Source organism: Vulpes vulpes, chromosome 15, assembly GCF_048418805.1.
Source record: "Vulpes vulpes isolate BD-2025 chromosome 15, VulVul3, whole genome shotgun sequence".
NCBI lineage: Eukaryota > Metazoa > Chordata > Mammalia > Carnivora > Canidae > Vulpes > Vulpes vulpes.
In genome coordinates, this window is record NC_132794.1 from 39,604,664 (window position 1) to 39,617,209 (window position 12,546).

Consider the following 12,546-nt stretch of genomic DNA (forward strand, 5'->3'; position numbering starts at 1 on the left):
TTCCGGCACCTAACATAAGGAAGCTGGGACCTACGTCTACGAGCAGTCGGAATGCGGGAGGGTCCTTCCCCGAACTCAGCTCGCAGAAGGAAGCAGCCTTCAAGCCAGCTTTCAACTAGCTGCATTCCTCGGGCACTGAGAACGTAACAGTGTTCTAAGCCAGGAGGTACGCAGAATACAAATCCACTGCACCTGGAGACACAATCCAGGTCTGCTTATTCCACTTGCGTCTCACAAGCGTCTGACAAACACCTCTGGTGCAGATGTTGGAAACTCTTTCTGCAGGCAGTATGCAACTGTGAGGGACTGAGGGTGAGCTCAACTCTCCGAAGTAAGTTGGTTTTGGACAAGGCGATCAGCTAGCTTCTCTCGTATGGCACTTAGGATGTAGCACCTGGCTCAAATCGGAAATAAGAGGAAATCGCTGGATTGAGCTTGGATGCACTCGACTTGTGGGCCGGGCCTTTCCACTTACCTCTCCCAACACTTCAGGCACGCATCGGGGCTAGGCTTGTTAGGAGCGCGGTGTAGCTACAGGCAGGATGTGGGAGGGACAGTCTATAAGCTCAACTCTCGGAAGTGTGTGTGCTTGGGAGGCACATGTCTGCTAGACACTTTGATGGGAGCTAGGACGTAGCTACACTCGCATTGAACAAGGACGTTTGCAATGTCTGTATTGAGATCAGAAACACTTGAGGAGAATCCTGTCACTACCACAAGCTTTTCACACAACCTCTTCCGGCACCTAACGTAAGGATGCTGGGACCTACGTCAACGGGCAGTCAGGATGCGGGTGGGTCCTGCCCTGAAATCAGCTCGCAAAAGGAAGCACGCCTTCATGCCAGCTTTCACTAGCTGCGTTCCTCGGGCACAGAGAACGTAACAGTGTTCTAAGCCAGGAGGTACGCAGAATACAACTCCACTGCACCTGGAGACACCATCCAGGTCTGCTTATTCCACTTGCGACTCACAAGCGTCTGACAAACGGCTCTGGTGCAGATGTTGGAAACTCCTTCTGCAGGCAGTGTGCAACTGTGAGGGACTGAGGGTGAGCTCAACTCTCCGAAGTAAGTTGCTTTTGGACAAGGCGATCAGCTAGCTTCTCTCGAATGGCACTTAGGATGTAGCATCTGGTTCACACAGGGAATACTAGGAAATCGCTGGATTGAGCTTGGATGCACTACTCTTCTGGGCCGGGACCTTCCACTTACCTCTCACAGCACTTCAGACACGCATCGGGGCTAGGCCTGTTAGGAGCGCGGTGTAGCTGCAGGCAGGATGTGGGAGGGACAGTCCATAAGCTCAACTCTCAGAAGGGTGTATGCTTTGCAGGCAGATGTCTCCCATACACTTTGATGGGAGCTACGACCTAGCTACACTCTCATTGAACAAGTACGTTTGCAATGTCTGTATTGAGGTCAGATACACTTGAGAATCCTGTCACTTCCACATGCTCTTCACACAACCTCTTCCGGTGCCTAACCTAAGAGCGCTGGGACCTATGCCTACGGACAGTCAGGATGCGGGAGGGTCCTGCCCTGACCTCAGCTCGCACAAGGAAGCATGCCTGCAGGCCAGCTTTCAACTAGCTGCGTTCTTAGAGCACTGAGAACGTAGCAGTACTCTCAGCAAGGAGGTACCCAGAATACCACTCCACTGCAGCTGGAGACACCCTCCAGGTCTGCTTATTCCACTTGCGTCTCACAAGCCTCTGACAAACGGCTGTGGTGCAGATGTAGGAAACTATTTCTGCAGGCGGTGTGCAACTGTGAGGGACTGAGGGTGAGCTCAACTCTCCGAAGTAAGTTGCTTTTGGACAAGGCGTTCAGCTAGCTTCTCTCGTATGGCACTTAGGATGTAGCACCTGGCTCAAATCGGAAATAAGAGGAAATCGCTGGATTGAGCTTGGATGCACTAGTCTTGTGGGCCGGGACTTTCCACTTACCTCTCCCAACACTTCAGGCACGCATCGGGGCTAGGCCTGTTAGGAGCGCGGTGTACCTGCAGGCAGGATGTGGGAGGGACAGTCCATAAGCTCAACTCTCGGAAGTGTGTGGGCTTTCCAGGCACATGTCTGCTAGACACTTTGATGGGAGCTAGGACCTCGCTACACACTCCCTGAACAAGGACGTTTGCGATGTCTGTATTTAGATCAGATACACTTGAGGAGAATCCTGTCACTACCACAAGCTTTTCACACAACCTCTTCTGGCACATAACATAAGGAAGCTGGGATCTACGGCATCGGGCAGTCAGGATGCGGGAGGTTCCTGCCCTGCACTCAGGTCGCAGAAGGAATCACACGTGCAAGCAAGCTTTCAACTAGCTGCGTTCCTTGGGCACTGAGAACGTAACAGTGTTCTAACCCAGGAGGTAACCAGAATACAACTCCACTGCAGCGGGAGACACCCTCCAGGTCTGCTTATTCCACTTGCGTCTCACAAGCCTGAAAAACACCTCTGGTACAGATGTTGGAAACTTTCTGCAGGCAGTGTGCAACTGTGAGGGACTGAGGGTGAGCTCAACTCTCTGAAGTAAGTTGCTTTTGGACAAGGCGTTCAGCTAGCTTCTCTCGTATGGCATTTAGGATGTAGCACCTGGTTCACACAGGGAATACTAGGAAATCGCTGGATTGAGCTTGGATGCACTAGTCTTGTGGCCCGGGACTTTCCACTTACCTCTCCCAACACTTCAGGCACGCATCCGGGCTAGGCCTGTTAGGAGCGCGGTGTAGCTGCAGGCAATATGTGGGAGGGACAGTCCATAAGCTCAACTCTCGGAAGGGTGTATGCTTTGCAGGCAGATGTCTCCCATACACTTTGATGGGAGCTAGGACCTAGCTACACTCGCATTGAACAAGGACGTTTGTAATGTCTGTATTGAAATCAGATACACTTGAGAGGAATCCTGTCACTACCACAAGCTTTTCACACAACCTCTTCCGGCACCTAACGTAAGGATGCTGGGACCTACGTCAACGGGCAGTCAGGATGCGGGTGGGTCCTGCCCTGAAATCAGCTCGCAAAAGGAAGCACGCCTTCATGCCAGCTTTCACTAGCTGCGTTCCTCGGGCACAGAGAACGTAACAGTGTTCTAAGCCAGGAGGTACGCAGAATACAACTCCACTGCACCTGGAGACACCATCCAGGTCTGCTTATTCCACTTGCGACTCACAAGCGTCTGACAAACGGCTCTGGTGCAGATGTTGGAAACTCCTTCTGCAGGCAGTGTGCAACTGTGAGGGACTGAGGGTGAGCTCAACTCTCCGAAGTAAGTTGCTTTTGGACAAGGCGATCAGCTAGCTTCTCTCGTATGGCACTTAGGATGTAGCATCTGGTTCACACAGGGAATACTAGGAAATCGCTGGATTGAGCTTGGATGCACTACTCTTGTGGGCCGGGACCTTCCACTTACCTCTCACAGCACTTCAGGCACGCATCGGGGCTAGGCCTGTTAGGAGCGCGGTGAAGCTGCAGGCAATATGTGGGAGGGACAGTCCATAAGCTCAACTCTCGGAAGGGTGTATGCTTTGCAGGCAGATGTCTCCCATACACTTTGATGGGAGCTACGACCTAGCTACACTCTCATTGAACAAGTACGTTTGCAATGTCTGTATTGAGGTCAGATACACTTGAGAATCCTGTCACTTCCACATGCTCTTCACACAACCTCTTCCGGTGCCTAACCTAAGAGCGCTGGGACCTATGCCTACGGACAGTCAGGATGCGGGAGGGTCCTGCCCTGACCTCAGCTCGCACAAGGAAGCAGGCCTGCAGGCCAGCTTTCAACTAGCTGCGTTCTTAGAGCACTGAGAACGTAGCAGTACTCTCAGCAAGGAGGTACCCAGAATACCACTCCACTGCAGCTGGAGACACCCTCCAGGTCTGCTTATTCCACTTGCGTCTCACAAGCCTCTGACAAACGGCTGTGGTGCAGATGTAGGAAACTATTTCTGCAGGCGGTGTGCAACTGTGAGGGACTGAGGGTGAGCTCAACTCTCCGAAGTAAGTTGCTTTTGGACAAGGCGTTCAGCTAGCTTCTCTCGTATGGCACTTAGGATGGAGCACCTGGCTCAAATCGGAAATAAGAGGAAATCGCTGGATTGAGCTTGGATGCACTAGTCTTGTGGGCCGGGACTTTCCACTTACCTCTCCCAACACTTCAGGCACGCATCGGGGCTAGGCTTGTTAGGAGCGCGGTGTAGCTACAGGCAGGATGTGGGAGGGACAGTCTATAAGCTCAACTCTCGGAAGTGTGTGTCCTTGGCAGGCACATGTCTGCTAGACTCTTTGATGGGAGCTCGGACGTAGCTACACTCGCATTGAACAAGGACGTTTGCAATGTCTGTATTGAGATCAGAAACACTTGAGGAGAATCCTGTCACTACCACAAGCTTTTCACACAACCTCTTCCGGCACCTAACGTAAGGATGCTGGGACCTACGTCAACGGGCAGTCAGGATGCGTGAGGGTCCTACCCAGAAATCAGCTCGCAAGGGGAAGCACGCCTCCATGCCAGCTTTCACTAGCTGCTTCCTCGGGCACAGAGAACGTAACAGTGTTCTAAGCCAGGAGGTACGCAGAATACAACTCCACTGCACCTGGAGACACCATCCAGGTCTGCTTATTCCACTTGCGACTCACAAGCGTCTGACAAACGGCTCTGGTGCAGAGGTTGGAAACTCCTTCTGCAGGCAGTGTGCAACTGTGAGGGCCTGAGGGTGAGCTCAACTCTCCGAAGTAAGTTGCTTTTGGACAAGGCGATCAGCTAGCTTCTCTCGTATGACACTTAGGATGTAGCATCTGGTTCACACAGGGAATACTAGGAAATCGCTGGATTGAGCTTGGATGCACTACTCTTGTGGGCCGGGACATTCCACTTACCTCTCACAGCACTTCAGGCACGCATCGGGGCTAGGCCTGTTAGGAGCACGGTGTACCTGCAGGCAGGATGTGGGAGGGACAGTCCATAAGCTCAACTCTCGGAAGGGTGTATGCTTTGCAGGCAGATGTCTCCCATACACTTTGATGGGAGCTAAGACCCAGCTACACTCTCATTGAACAAGGACGTTTGCAATGTCTGTATTAAATCAGATACACTTGAGGAGAATCCTGTCACTACCACAAGCTTTTCACACAACCTCTTCCGGCCCCTAACATAAGGATGCTGGGACCTACGTCAACGGGCAGTCAGGATGCGGAAGCGTCCTTCCCCGAACTCAGCTCGCAGAAGGAAGCAAGCCTTCAAGCCAGCTTTCAACTAGCTGCATTCCTTGGGCACTGAGAACGTAACAGTGTTCTAAGCCAGGAGGTACGCAGAATACAAATCCACTGCACCTGGAGACACCATCCAGGTCTGCTTATTCCACTTGCGTCTCACAAGCGTCTGACAAACACCTCTGGTGCAGATGTTGGAAACTCTTTCTGCAGGCAGTATGCAACTGTGAGGGACTGAGGGTGAGCTCAACTCTCCGAAGTAAGTTGCTTTTGGACAAGGCGATCAGCTAGCTTCTCTCGTATGGCACTTAGGATGTAGCACCTGGCTCAAATAGGAAATAAGAGGAAATCGCTGGATTGAGCTTGGATGCACTAGTCTTGTGGGCCGGGCCTTTCCGCTTACCTCTCCCAACACTTCAGGCACGCATCGGGGCTAGGCTTGTTAGGAGCGCGGTGTAGCTGCAGGCAGGATGTGGGAGGGACAGTCTGTAAGCTCAACTCTCGGAATTGTGGGTGCTTTGCAGTCACATGTCTGCTAGACACTTTGATGGGAGCCAGGACCTAGCTACAGTCGCATTGAACAAGGACGTTTGTAATGTCTGTATTGAGATCAGATACACTTGAGAGGAATCCTGTCACTACCACAAGCTTTTCACACAACCTCTTCCGGCACCTAACATAAGGAAGCTGGGACCTACGTCTACGAGCAGCCGGAATGCGGGAGGGTCCTACCCCGAACTCAGCTCGCAGAAGGAAGCAGCCTTCAAGCTAGCTTTCAACTAGCTGCGTTCCTCGCGCACTGAGAACGTAACAGTGTTCTACGCCAGGAGGTACGCAGAATTCAACTCCACTGCAGCTGGAAACACCCTCCAGGTCTGGTTATTCCACTTGCGTCTCACAAGCCTCTGACAAACGGCCGTGGTGCAGATGTTGGAAACTCTTTCTGCAGGCAGTATGCAACTGTGAGGGACAAGGGTGAGCTCAACTCTCCGAAGTAAGTTGCTTTTGGACAAGGCGTTCAGCTAGCTTCTCTCGTATGGCACTTAAGATGTAGCATCTGGTTCACACAGGGAATACTAGGAAATCGCTGGATTGAGCTTTGATGCTCTAGTCTTGTGGGCCGGGACTTTCCACTTACCTCTCACAGCACTTCAGGCACGCATCGGGGCTAGGCCTGTTAGGAGCACGGTGTACCTGCAGGCAGGATGTGGGAGGGACAGTCCATAAGCTCAACTCTCGGAAGTGTGTGTGCTTTGCAGGCAGATGTCTCCCATACACTTTGATGGGAGCTAAGACCTAGCTACACTCTCAATGAACAAGGACGTTTGCAATGTCTGTATTGAGATCAGATACACATGAGGAGAAACCTGTCACTACCACAAGCTTTTCACACAACCTCTTCTGGCACCTAACATAAGGAAGCTGGGATCTACGGCATCGGGCAGTCAGGATGCGGGAGGTTCCTGCCCTGCACTCAGCTCGCAGAAGGAATCACACGTGCAAGCAAGCTTTCAACTAGCTGCGTTCCTTGGGCACTGAGAACGTAACAGTGTTCTAACCCAGGAGGTAACCAGAATACAACTCCACTGCAGCTGGAGACACCCTCCAGGTCTGCTTATTCCACTTGCGTCTCACAAGCCTCTGACAAACGGCTGTGGTGCAGATGTAGGAAACTATTTCTGCAGGCGGTGTGCAACTGTGAGGGACTGAGGGTGAGCTCAACTCTCCGAAGTATGTTGCTTTTGGACAAGGCGTTCAGCTAGCTTCTCTCGTATGACACTTAGGATGTAGCATCTGGTTCACACAGGGAATACTAGGAAATCGCTGGATTGAGCTTTGATGCTCTAGTCTTGTGGGCCGGGACTTTCCACTTACCTCTCACAGCACTTCAGGCACGCATCGGGGCTAGGCCTGTTAGGAGCGCGGTGTAGCTGCAGGCAATATGTGGGAGGGACAGTCCATAAGCTCAACTCTCGGAAGGGTGTATGCTTTGCAGGCGGATGTCTCCCATACACTTTGATGGGAGCTACGACCTAGCTACACTCTCATTGAACAAGTACGTTTGCAATGTCTGTATTGAGGTCAGATACACTTGAGAATCCTGTCACTTCCACATGCTCTTCACACAACCTCTTCCGGTGCCTAACCTAAGAGCGCTGGGACCTATGCCTACGGACAGTCAGGATGCGGGAGGGTCCTGCCCTGACCTCAGCTCGCACAAGGAAGCATGCCTGCAGGCCAGCTTTCAACTAGCTGCGTTCTTAGAGCACTGAGAACGTAGCAGTACTCTCAGCAAGGAGGTACCCAGAATACCACTCCACTGCAGCTGGAGACACCCTCCAGGTCTGCTTATTCCACTTGCGTCTCACAAGCCTCTGACAAACGGCTGTGGTGCAGATGTAGGAAACTATTTCTGCAGGCGGTGTGCAACTGTGAGGGACTGAGGGTGAGCTCAACTCTCCGAAGTAAGTTGCTTTTGGACAAGGCGTTCAGCTAGCTTCTCTCGTATGGCACTTAGGATGTAGCACCTGGCTCAAATCGGAAATAAGAGGAAATCGCTGGATTGAGCTTGGATGCACTAGTCTTGTGGGCCGGGACTTTCCACTTACCTCTCCCAACACTTCAGGCACGCATCGGGGCTAGGCCTGTTAGGAGCGCGGTGTACCTGCAGGCAGGATGTGGGAGGGACAGTCCATAAGCTCAACTCTCGGAAGTGTGTGGGCTTTCCAGGCACATGTCTGCTAGACACTTTGATGGGAGCTAGGACCTCGCTACACACTCCCTGAACAAGGACGTTTGCGATGTCTGTATTGAGATCAGAAACACTTGAGGAGAATCCTGTCACTACCACAAGCTTTTCACACAACCTCTTCCGGCACCTAACATAAGGATGCTGGGACCTACGTCTACGGGCAGTCAGGATGCGGAAGGGTCCTTTCCCGAACTCAGCTCGCAGAAGGAAGCAAGCCTTCAAGCCAGCTTTCAACTAGCTGCATTCCTCGGGCACTGAGAACGTAACAGTGTTCTAAGCCAGTAGGTACGCAGAATACAAATCCACTGCACCTGGAGACACCATCCAGGTCTGCTTATTCCACTTGCGTCTCACAAGCGTCTGAAAAACACCTCTGGTGCAGATGTTGGAAACTCTTTCTGCAGGCCGTATGCAACTGTGAGGGACTGAGGGTGAGCTCAACTCTCCGAAGTAAGTTGCTTTTGGACAAGGCGTTCAGCTAGCTTCTCTCGTATGGCACTTAGGAAGTAGCACCTGGCTCAAATCGGAAATAAGAGGAAATCGCTGGATTGAGCTTGGATGCACTAGTCTTGTGGGCCGGGACTTTCCACTTACCTCTCCCAACACTTCAGGCACGCATCGGGGCTAGGCCTGTTAGGAGCGCGGTGTACCTGCAGGCAGGATGTGGGAGGGACAGTCCATAAGCTCAACTCTCGGAAGTGTGTGTGCTTTGCAGGCACATGTCTGCTAGACACTTTGATGGGAGCTAGGACCTAGCTACACACTCCCTGAACAAGGACGTTTGCGATGTCTGTATTGAGATCAGAAACACTTGAGGAGAATCCTGTCACTACCACAAGCTTTTCACACAACCTCTTCCGGCACCTAACATAAGGATGCTGGGACCTACGTCAACGGGAAGTCAGGATCCGGGAGGGTCATGCCCTGAACTCAGCTCGCACAAGGAAGCACGCCTTCATGCCAGATTTCATTAGCTGCGTTCCTCGGGCACAGAGAACGTAACAGTGTTGTAAGCCAGGAAGTACGCAGAATACAACTCCACTGCACCTGGAGACACCATCCAGGTCTGCTTATTCCACTTGCGACTCACAAGCGTCTGACAAACGGCTCTGGTGCAGATGTTTGAAACTCCTTCTGCAGGCAGTATTCAACTGTGAGGGACTGAGGGTGAGCTCAACTCTCCGGAGAAAGTTGCTTTTGGACAAGGTGATCAGCTAGCTTCTCTCGTATGGCACTTAGGATGTAGCTCCTGGCTCAAATCGGAAATAAGAGGAAATCGCTGGATTGAGCTTGGATGCACTACTGTTGTGGGCCGGGACCTTCCACTTACCTCTCACAGCACTTCAGGCACGCACCGGGCCTGGCCTATTAGGAGCGCGGTGTAGCTGCAGGCAGGATGTGGGAGGGACAGTCCATAAGCTCAACTCTCGGAAGTGTGTGTGCTTGGCAGGCACATGTCTGCTAGACACTTTGATGGGAGCTAGGACCTAGCTACACTCGCATTGAACAAGGACGTTTGCAATGTCTGTATTTATATCAGATACACTTGAGGAGAATCCTGTCACTACCACAAGCTTTTCACACAACCTCTTCTGGCACATAACATAAGGAAGCTGGGATCTACGGCATCGGGCAGTCAGGATGCGGGAGGTTCCTGCCCTGCACTCAGGTCGCAGAAGGAATCACACGTGCAAGCAAGCTTTCAACTAGCTGCGTTCCTTGGGCACTGAGAACGTAACAGTGTTCTAACCCAGGAGGTAACCAGAATACAACTCCACTGCAGCGGGAGACACCCTCCAGGTCTGCTTATTCCACTTGCGTCTCACAAGCCTGAAAAACACCTCTGGTACAGATGTTGGAAACTTTCTGCAGGCAGTGTGCAACTGTGAGGGACTGAGGGTGAGCTCAACTCTCTGAAGTAAGTTGCTTTTGGACAAGGCGTTCAGCTAGCTTCTCTCGTATGGCATTTAGGATGTAGCACCTGGTTCACACAGGGAATACTAGGAAATCGCTGGATTGAGCTTGGATGCACTAGTCTTGTGGCCCGGGACTTTCCACTTACCTCTCCCAACACTTCAGGCACGCATCCGGGCTAGGCCTGTTAGGAGCGCGGTGTAGCTGCAGGCAATATGTGGGAGGGACAGTCCATAAGCTCAACTCTCGGAAGGGTGTATGCTTTGCAGGCAGATGTCTCCCATACACTTTGATGGGAGCTAGGACCTAGCTACACTCGCATTGAACAAGGACGTTTGTAATGTCTGTATTGAAATCAGATACACTTGAGAGGAATCCTGTCACTACCACAAGCTTTTCACACAACCTCTTCCGGCACCTAACATAAGGAAGCTGGGACCTACGTCTACGAGCAGTCGGAATGCGGGAGGGTCCTTCCCCGAACTCAGCTCGCAGAAGGAAGCAGCCTTCAAGCCAGCTTTCAACTAGCTGCATTCCTCGGGCACTGAGAACGTAACAGTGTTCTAAGCCAGGAGGTACGCAGAATACAAATCCACTGCACCTGGAGACACAATCCAGGTCTGCTTATTCCACTTGCGTCTCACAAGCGTCTGACAAACACCTCTGGTGCAGATGTTGGAAACTCTTTCTGCAGGCAGTATGCAACTGTGAGGGACTGAGGGTGAGCTCAACTCTCCGAAGTAAGTTGGTTTTGGACAAGGCGATCAGCTAGCTTCTCTCGTATGGCACTTAGGATGTAGCACCTGGCTCAAATCGGAAATAAGAGGAAATCGCTGGATTGAGCTTGGATGCACTAGTCTTGTGGGCCGGGACTTTCCACTTACCTCTCCCAACACTTCAGGCACGCATCGGGGCTAGGCTTGTTAGGAGCGCGGTGTAGCTACAGGCAGGATGTGGGAGGGACAGTCTATAAGCTCAACTCTCGGAAGTGTGTGTGCTTGGCAGGCACATGTCTGCTAGACACTTTGATGGGAGCTAGGACGTAGCTACACTCGCATTGAACAAGGACGTTTGCAATGTCTGTATTGAGATCAGAAACACTTGAGGAGAATCCTGTCACTACCACAAGCTTTTCACACAACCTCTTCCGGCACCTAACGTAAGGATGCTGGGACCTACGTCAACGGGCAGTCAGGATGCGGGTGGGTCCTGCCCTGAAATCAGCTCGCAAAAGGAAGCACGCCTTCATGCCTGCTTTCACTAGCTGCGTTCCTCGGGCACAGAGAACGTAACAGTGTTCTAAGCCAGGAGGTACGCAGAATACAACTCCACTGCACCTGGAGACACCATCCAGGTCTGCTTATTCCACTTGCGACTCACAAGCGTCTGACAAACGGCTCTGGTGCAGATGTTGGAAACTCCTTCTGCAGGGAGTGTGCAACTGTGAGGGACTGAGGGTGAGCTCAACTCTCCGAAGTAAGTTGCTTTTGGACAAGGCGATCAGCTAGCTTCTCTCGAATGGCACTTAGGATGTAGCATCTGGTTCACACAGGGAATACTAGGAAATCGCTGGATTGAGCTTGGATGCACTACTCTTGTGGGCCGGGACCTTCCACTTACCTCTCACAGCACTTCAGGCACGCATCGGGGCTAGGCCTGTTAGGAGCGCGGTGAAGCTGCAGGCAATATGTGGGAGGGACAGTCCATAAGCTCAACTCTCGGAAGGGTGTATGCTTTGCAGGCAGATGTCTCCCATACACTTTGATGGGAGCTACGACCTAGCTACACTCTCATTGAACAAGTACGTTTGCAATGTCTGTATTGAGGTCAGATACACTTGAGAATCCTGTCACTTCCACATGCTCTTCACACAACCTCTTCCGGTGCCTAACCTAAGAGCGCTGGGACCTATGCCTACGGACAGTCAGGATGCGGGAGGGTCCTGCCCTGACCTCAGCTCGCACAAGGAAGCAGGCCTGCAGGCCAGCTTTCAACTAGCTGCGTTCTTAGAGCACTGAGAACGTAGCAGTACTCTCAGCAAGGAGGTACCCAGAATACCACTCCACTGCAGCTGGAGACACCCTCCAGGTCTGCTTATTCCACTTGCGTCTCACAAGCCTCTGACAAACGGCTGTGGTGCAGATGTAGGAAACTATTTCTGCAGGCGGTGTGCAACTGTGAGGTACTGAGGGTGAGCTCAACTCTCCGAAGTAAGTTGCTTTTGGACAAGGCGTTCAGCTAGCTTCTCTCGTATGGCACTTAGGATGTAGCACCTGGCTCAAATCGGAAATAAGAGGAAATCGCTGGATTGAGCTTGGATGCACTAGTCTTGTGGGCCGGGACTTTCCACTTACCTCTCCCAACACTTCAGGCACGCATCGGGGCTAGGCTTGTTAGGAGCGCGGTGTAGCTACAGGCAGGATGTGGGAGGGACAGTCTATAAGCTCAACTCTCGGAAGTGTGTGTCCTTGGCAGGCACATGTCTGCTAGACTCTTTGATGGGAGCTAGGACGTAGCTACACTCGCATTGAACAAGGACATTTGCAATGTCTGTATTGAGATCAGAAACACTTGAGGAGAATCCTGTCACTACCACAAGCTTTTCACACAACCTCTTCCGGCACCTAACGTAAGGATGCTGGGACCTACGTCAACGGGCAGTCA